General features: G+C 41.7%; 1 long non-coding RNA gene across 1 annotated transcript; it reads left to right on the forward strand.

Annotated features, from left to right (window-relative positions):
- The first annotated feature begins 6653 nt into the window (after nucleotides 1–6653).
- LOC134224823 (uncharacterized) lies at nucleotides 6654–7806 on the forward strand. Its single transcript, XR_009983075.1, has 3 exons — nucleotides 6654–6875; nucleotides 6940–7008; nucleotides 7064–7806. It is a non-coding gene; the product is annotated as an uncharacterized LOC134224823 (long non-coding RNA).
- Nucleotides 7807–8301: the final 495 nt, after the last annotated feature.

The raw sequence follows: 8301 nt of genomic DNA on the forward strand, positions 1-8301 counted from the left end.
TCATCGAACAGAGCTCCTCTGCCCCGCACGAAAAATCATTCGACAAATTGTAACTGGTTCTGGTAGAGCAGTAGTCGCATCTCGTGAGGATAAATCCAGGAAGAAAAAAACACTTTGTTTTTTTTTTACCCCGACTCCGGGAAGATTGTGACCGTTCATTTTCGGGTCACAGTTAAATATTTGGTGGGAAGGCCAGTTAGTGGTTTAGCTCGGAAAAAAATTGTTATAAATGTTTTGTGTTGTCATAAATGTCTGAATATTAAATAAATGTCTGTCTCCACTTTTTGTAGTATTTGAGTGATATTTTGTGTTCAGTAGCTTTTAGTTGATGTCTCCAGATTTATTATTTATTTTGTTTGTTTCGTTCGCTCCATTTTTAGTTTATTTATTTATTTACTTATTTATTTATTTATTTATTTCTTATTTATTTATTTATTAAAAAGTTTATTTATTTCTTATTTATTTATTTATTAAAAAAATTTATTTATTTATTTATTCATTTATTTATTTATTTATTTCTTATTTATTTATTTATTAAAAAGTTTGTTTATTTCTTATTTATTTATTTATTAAAAAGTTTATTTAAATTGATAAGCGGAAACAAGTGTTAGGGACTTTTTAATTGTTAAGGCTTAGCATGCAGCCAGTGTCGGAGTGAATATTTAAAGTAGTATGGGACATCAGCCAGCTCAATATGTGAGCGTAGATATAAGATTTGTGCCTGTGTTATCGTCGTTCGTCCATCATCAGATCATCGTATGCGTCGTAGTCTTCTATTGCTGTGTTTCGTCATTGTCATTGCTCAATTTTGTCGAGTCATATGCCGTGGGAAAAAACTATAAATACCATTCCCCGAATAGGGTGAGGTCTCTTTTTTTGAATATAGTCCGGAGGAGTGAAGAACGGTGTGACGGTTCGCGGTATAGTTCGCCTGTAATACTAACCGTAGTAGTTCCGCGTAAGTTAGCGAACAGTTTTGAAAACTTAAAAGCTAAAAGTTAAAACGTTTTAAAACTTACGAACTAAAAGGTGACATTACAGTTATAGTACCACTAAATTTAAAACACCTAAATAAGCTAATTAGTACGGGTCAATTACGGATATCACCACAAACGACTAGGAATGTGCACCAATTTTTCAAGTTAATCCTAGTCGCGTTTTTTTCGGTTGGCCATACAACGTACCATCAAACTCAAGCGAGCAGTGGTGAACATTTTGAACTGCAGTGCAAGTGACAATGAAAAGTGGTTGAGCGAACAATACTAGTGGTATTGCGAAAAATCTGTGATTGTTCGTCTCTAAAGGTGCTAGCTCGCTTGAGACTGACCACTGATAGTGCGCGCGAAATCTGTACCACTCCCGGACTCGGAACTGTGGCTGACGCTATATAAAAGCCAAACCGTCAGTGTAGTGATTCCCTCGTCCATTATGGGAATGTGACTGAAGCAAAGAAAGGGAATTGAGCTAAAGAAGAAGAAGAAGAAGAAGAAGAAGAGACAAGAGGAGACCTGTGACGACTGAGACGACCATCAAGCATGCCAACGGTTCCTGCATCGGCCGCAACGGTGAGCTCAATCTAAAAATAAAGGCCAAATAATAGCCCAAATTAGCGCACTTAAAAAAAATTATTTTAATTAAATTTGTATGGCCTGCTAAATCCTAACTTTGATGTGTTAATTTTATTGTTTTAAAGAAAATCTTGTATTCCGCCATTTTGTTGCTGTATGTCCGCCTTGCCACCAAATAATAAGCGAAGAATATCCGGGAGAATCGAAGTGAAAAACGACCCTGAAGAGAAACCGTGTTGAGGACCACTGCTCCTATGGTGATACCATTATTACAGGGGTTCTTAACCGGTTTCCACAAAGTTTCATATAGTATCAACCCTGGAACCGATTGGTCAACTTCCGACAATACCGTCTATGGGTGCGGATACGACCCTAGATGTTCCAACGTTCGAAATACCCGAAAGTACGGAACCTACGGTCGAGTCGCTGGAAATTGAACACGACTTAACTCAGGATGAAAAAGAGGAATTGCTGAAGGTTATTAAATCGTTTGAAATCACCAGTTCTGGGAAACTCGGTAGAACAAAGCTAATCGAACATGAGATTCTTCTATCTTCGGGCTCTAAACCGAAAAAGCAAGCCATGTATCGGTGCTCACCAACGATTCAGAAGGAAATAGACGCTGAAATTCAACGCTTCAAAGACTTGGACGTCATTGAAGAATGTTATAGTGAGTGGGCGAATGCTTTGGTACCGGTAAGAAAGTCCAATGGAAAAATTCGAGTTTGTTTAGATTCACGCAAAATCAACAGCATGACGGTAAAAGATACGTACCCTATCCGCAACATGCTCGAGATTTTTCAGCGATTAGAACACGCCAGGTATTTTTCGATCATTGATCTCAAGGATGCGTATTTTCAGATACCGCTCAAAGAGGAAAGCAGGAATTATACGGCCTTTCGGACACCAAAAGGGCTTTTCCGGTTTAAGGTGTGTCCATTTGGTGTGACAAATGCACCGTTTACGATGTGTAGGCTGATGGACAAGGTGATCGGATTCGATCTGATGCCGGCAGTATTTGTATACTTGGACGACATTGTCATTGCCACAAGAAGTCTCAAGGAACATTTCCGCCTGTTGAGGATCGTGGCGGAGAGACTACGGAATGCAAATTTGACAGTTTCTATCGAGAAGTCACGGTTTTGTAGGAAAAAGATACGCTACCTTGGGTATCTTTTAACCGACCAAGGGATTTCCATCGATGGGTCCCGGATATCCCCTATTTTGGACTATGCTAGACCGCGGAACGTGAAAGATGTAAGAAGACTGCTAGGTCTTGCTGGATTCTATCAGCGTTTTATTAAAGAATACAGCAAGATTGTAGTCCCGATAACCGATCTCCTTAAGAAGTCCAAGAAAAAGTTCGAGTGGACTGAAGAAGCGGAACAAGCCTTGACGGAGCTGAAGTCTGTGCTTACTTCAGCGCCCATACTAGCGAACCCGGACTTTGCAAGGCCGTTCACGATTGAGAGTGATGCGTCCGACACAGCAGTGGGAGCGGCGTTGATCCAGGAGTTGGAAGGCGAGCGCCGAGTAATAGCGTACTTCAGTAGGAAGTTGAGCAGAACACAGCGAGCATACTCAAGTGTGGAGAAGGAATGCCTTGGGGTGTTACTGGCGATAGAAAACTTTCGCCATTACGTAGAAGGAACACGGTTTAAGGTGATCACAGATGCAAGAAGTCTTTTGTGGCTCTTCACCATCGGAGTAGAGTCCGGAAACTCTAAGCTTCTAAGATGGGCCCTTAAGATCCAATCACACGACATCCAACTTGAGTACCGTAAGGGAGCGACGAATATCACCGCAGATTGTCTGTCAAGGTCGATCAACCTTCTGGGGACAGGTACCCAAGACGACTACGACGAGCTAATGGAGAATATTCGCTCAGATCCAGCTAAGTTTCCAGATTATCGGATTGCGGACGATACAATCTTCCGGTTAGTGAAAAGTGCGAACCGCAACGAGGATCCGCGTTTCCAATGGAAAATGTATCCGCGAGAAGAAGAGCGTAGAGACATCATGCTGAAAGAACACGAAGTTGCACACTTTGGAGCTGAGAAAACTCTTCACAGTCTCAAGCGTCGTTGGTTTTGGCCAGGGATGGCAAAAAATGTGAAGAACCTGTGCAGAGCATGCCTAAAATGTCAGACCTCGAAGGCCGTAAACATAAACGTTACACCTCCGATGGGAATGAAGAAAGAGTTTGTCGAATTCCCATGGCAATTTATCACGTTGGATTACGTGGGCCCGCTACCACCGTCAGGGAGAGGTCGACACACGTGCTTGCTTAGTGACGACCGATGTTTTTAGCAAATTCGTGCTAATCCAACCGTTTCGCAAGGCAAAAGCGTGTTCTCTGGTTGAATTCATGAAGAATATGATATTCTACTTGTTCGGCGTTCCGGAGGTAATCCTTACGGATAATGGTACGCAATTTACCTCAAAAGCGTTTCGTGAATTGCTGGCGGAGAACAACATCAACCATTGCCTATCACCCGCAGGTGAATAACACGGAACGTGTTAATAGGGTGATCTCCACTGCAATAAGAGCTACAATCAAGCAGCACAAGGATTGGGCGGATAATCTGCAAAAGATTGCTTGTGCGATCCGCACCGCTGTTCATAATTCGACCAAATATTCTCCGTATTTCGTAGTATTCGGTCGGGAAATGATATCCGACGGGAAGGACTACCAGAGAATGCGAGACCAAACAACGCCGGCCACTTCCCAGGACGAGGTCCAACGAAGGAAAATGCAGCTGTACGAAGAAGTCCGGGAAAATTTGTCTAAGGCGTACGAACGACACAAAAAAGCGTATAATCTACGCTCGAACCCGGATTGTCCGTCGTATGGCGTGGGCGAAACCGTTCTAAAAAGAAGTTTCGAGCAATCCGATAAGGCAAAAGGTTTTTGCGCAAAGCTGGCACCCAAATACGAACTCGCCGTAGTCAGGAGACAACTTGGACAACACTGCTACGAGCTTGAGGATCAATCGGGAAAACGATTGGGTGTCTTCTTTGCTAGCCACCTCAAGAAAGTGCATCCGTCCTAAGAAAACGATCATAAAGCTATGTAAACATGTAAAACTGCTAACTAGACTTCAGAAAATACCATCACGCCGTAGGGATTCGAGCATAATTTGAGTGAGAGTGGAGAACTTTATTGATACACTGATGAATTGGGGAGCTAGACGATGATTCCAAGCAAGTAGTAGTAGAAATCATGAGCAAATGAAGGAGTTTGGCGATGACCTGAGTATAGTAGTTCATTGACAAAGCATAAAGTGAGCCGAATGATGACTTCCATATCTGAGTAGTGGTTTCTAAGAGACAGGGAAGAGCATAGCAACGATCCAATTCTTTAGAGTTCATTAACGAATTTCGGCACCTCAAAACTTCAATGGAATCTCCTCTCACAAAATCTTTCACAAGCTATGTAACTTGAATTGAAGCAACTACGGAATTCAGACAAACTTCCCACGAAAACACCGAAAAGGGCATAAACTTCCATTTAGCTAACTGTAATGCAACTCCCCATTGTAAATAATGTAAATATTAGTGATTAGTTACGCGAAACCTACGTTAAATCTAGTTTAGTGCTTAGGAGTAAGATTAGAATTATTCTAATCAACTCACGATTTCTAATTAGAATTATGCCTGTGTTTATCGTTCTTCTATACCATTCTTCTCATCCGTTAGTTATCCTTCTATTCCTCAACTTGTAAATAGCTCGTGTTCTTCCTTATCATCGTTCATGTTACATCTATCCCAAGCAGAACATTGCATTGTTTACATCAGCTTTGCTCCGGTAAGGTAGAATCTTATTGGAAAGTTCTTCAATAGTAGGTGGTTTTAGAATGCAGCAAGGTTACCTAAAAATATACAAGAAAACCCTCCCACGATCCCCGAAGATTGTTCTATTTAGAAACAAACATCGACTTTCCGTGAAATATAGCTACCGACATCCACAATTTGGCAAACAAATTTCGATCACGAAAAGTATCACCTCAACCGTTGTTTACATTTTGATTTTTTTTTGTTCCGTTGTGTTGGCAATACATTGAGTGCATGAGTAACGGGTGTGAGTACCGCGGCTTACCCCAGTGTGATAGTGGTGGATGATTGAGGCGTTTGCGTATTGTGTGTGCCTCATAATGTTTCGAAAGAAATTTTTATGATGGAATATCGATTATGAAGCATGGAACGCATGGTCGGAAAATCACTTCTGACTGGTTCCATGCTCAAAATTGTGTTATGAATGGAAAGGTGTAGCGTTCAAGTTCTTGGATACATTTCTGAGTGAACAATAACTGATCCATGGTTTATGTTTGTGGAGAATCAACATGATCAAGTTTTTCGGGATTTATTTCTGGAGTAGATCACGGTTCAGGATCCACTAGTTAAAGTTAAAATTGTTTTGGAATTTTTTTCGGAATTCAAATTAATAATTGAAGTAGAGAGAATTTCCTAGCCACTTTTACTCCGTTGAAATGTTCTTCATTTCACACGGTAGTAGTACTTTAGTCTAGTTTAATTGTGTATGAAAGTGAGTATGATTTTGAGTATTTGCCAACCAGTACTGGTTTCCGTTTTGATCATTGTCGACAGATTAGATTTATTTCACGAAAATTTGTTTGGAATCTCTTCTGGTTTCAAAAGAATTCCAAACAAATTTTCGTACCTTTAGTAAGGGATGATGTAGCATGATGGCTATTGTAAATATGTAAATAGAACTATAATAGATGATTACGGTAAATGAATGAAATAGATATTAATTAATTTAAATTGTTTTGTTTCTTGTTATGTAAATCTTGTATTCAAGTTATGGTTCAATGTTCATTAGATCTTTTTGTGTATAAATTATTCAATATAGATACCAATTCGACACCTGACAAGTTCACTCAACGCATATATGTTAAATGTTCCACGTAAACGTTCATTCAAAGAATGAACGTTCAAGTTCATCTAAGATGAACCGCCAAAGCTTCACAGGTCGCTTCGTGAACTTCCACAACCGTCTGAACCAAGGGTGGGACTTAGGAGGGTTCAAAAGGATGAGAACCCTTTCAGATCCGATACGTTATGAGGGAATGAGATGGCAGTTTCATTCGTAGGTTTATGATGGGTAAAGATTTAGATCGGGAAGGTTGATGGCCTTTGGGAAGGTTCAACAACCCCGGACACGATTCGAACAACCTCACGACCTATCTGAGGCAATTTGGGACCACACTGGATCATTTCAACCGAGACCGTGGAAAGATCCGGGAGTGCGAGTTTTTTAGTATCTAGTATCGTGAATCTGTTGTGGTATGTTTAAACGACATTAGAAGTCTTTGGTGTTTTAGATTTTACGTTTATTCCTTTCCGTTAGGCTAAAGTCCAGTTAAAGAGTGTTGTGCGGTTCGTTAGTATTTTTGTGCGAGTATCGTAGAAATAGAAGGTAATTTGTAAAATATGTGTGTTCCAAAATGTGTGTGCTTATACGCGTCAAACAGCCGTTTGACGGCTTCTTATTGCCAGTTTTTGAAAACGAGATTCGAACCGACGCCTCTACCGACCTCTGGATATCGACCGCATCGCCCAACCCTCTCGGCCACCATTTTCGTCGATCCACGCGCTCTCGTTGAAAACTCTCCGAGTTGCGGCTTTTGGTCCGTGAACCGGAAAGGGACCGCACCGTCACCATTGCGTCCGTCTTGGCCACGCCGGCCACCTTCAAAACGAATCATTTCGTCCGTAGCCGAGCAGTCATTCCGGCTGCCCACGGAATCCATTTTGTTGCCATCTTCGGTGGCCATCGTTGTTGTCCGAACCCCGCCATCCGACCGCTATTGTGTAGCAGCCATCGATCGCCATTGCGATCCGCAGCGTCCAACGACACGCGTTGGTAACCGTTCCTCCGCAAGACCAACCATCCTCGAACAGTCCGTTCGCCGGATCGCGAACCTCGCGGTCACTTGGTGGAGTTGCCGCAATACCATTTCGACAGCGAGCCACATCAAGAAAGGTCGGTAAAGCAGAGCACCAGAAAACATCCACGGTACCGTGAGTAGAAATGCGCATGCGTAAATGAATTGACACACACACATAAAAGAAAGCTAGCTAAAATTATAAATACCGCACACATGAAGTAGACAGACAAGATAAAGTAGAGAGAAAGGAAAGGAAAAGAGGAAGTAAAATGATCCTAGGATAAGTTTGTAATTCAAATAAAAGCATGCTTGTTAATCGTTGCCGTTTTGCCCTACAAAAATAAATGTTTTTCCCATTCAAATGCAACGAGTTTGTAATGTCTAGGTACTAAAGGTTTTTGATGTCGTTCGGTTAGTGTTTTTTGTCGTATTTTGTGATTTTTCACTCCTAGTTGGACTGCTGGAGAATCTCAGTCCCTCCTTTTCCGTTCTTAAAGCGAGAAGGGAGAATTGTGAAGGTTGGTTCTGCCAATGATGATAATTTGAGCTACAGTGACTAACCGAACGACGATCTCTAGCCATCGCAAATTTACGCGTGGGACGGTCATCTCGCCGAAAAAGAACGGAAGTACTTTATAACCGTTCGGGTTTGCTAGTGCGTTTCTCATCCACTGAATTCTTTCAAGAACCTGCCCTGAGGTTTGGATTCTTGCCGGGCACAAAAACAGACGGGCGGCCCTCAATGCCGCTCGTTTACGGATTCAAGGTCGAGAGACCCCATAGCCGCTACGGCGTGCTATAAGGTACATTTAAGGACATGA

Source organism: Armigeres subalbatus, chromosome 3 (assembly GCF_024139115.2).
Source record: "Armigeres subalbatus isolate Guangzhou_Male chromosome 3, GZ_Asu_2, whole genome shotgun sequence".
Taxonomy (NCBI): Eukaryota; Metazoa; Arthropoda; class Insecta; order Diptera; family Culicidae; genus Armigeres; species Armigeres subalbatus.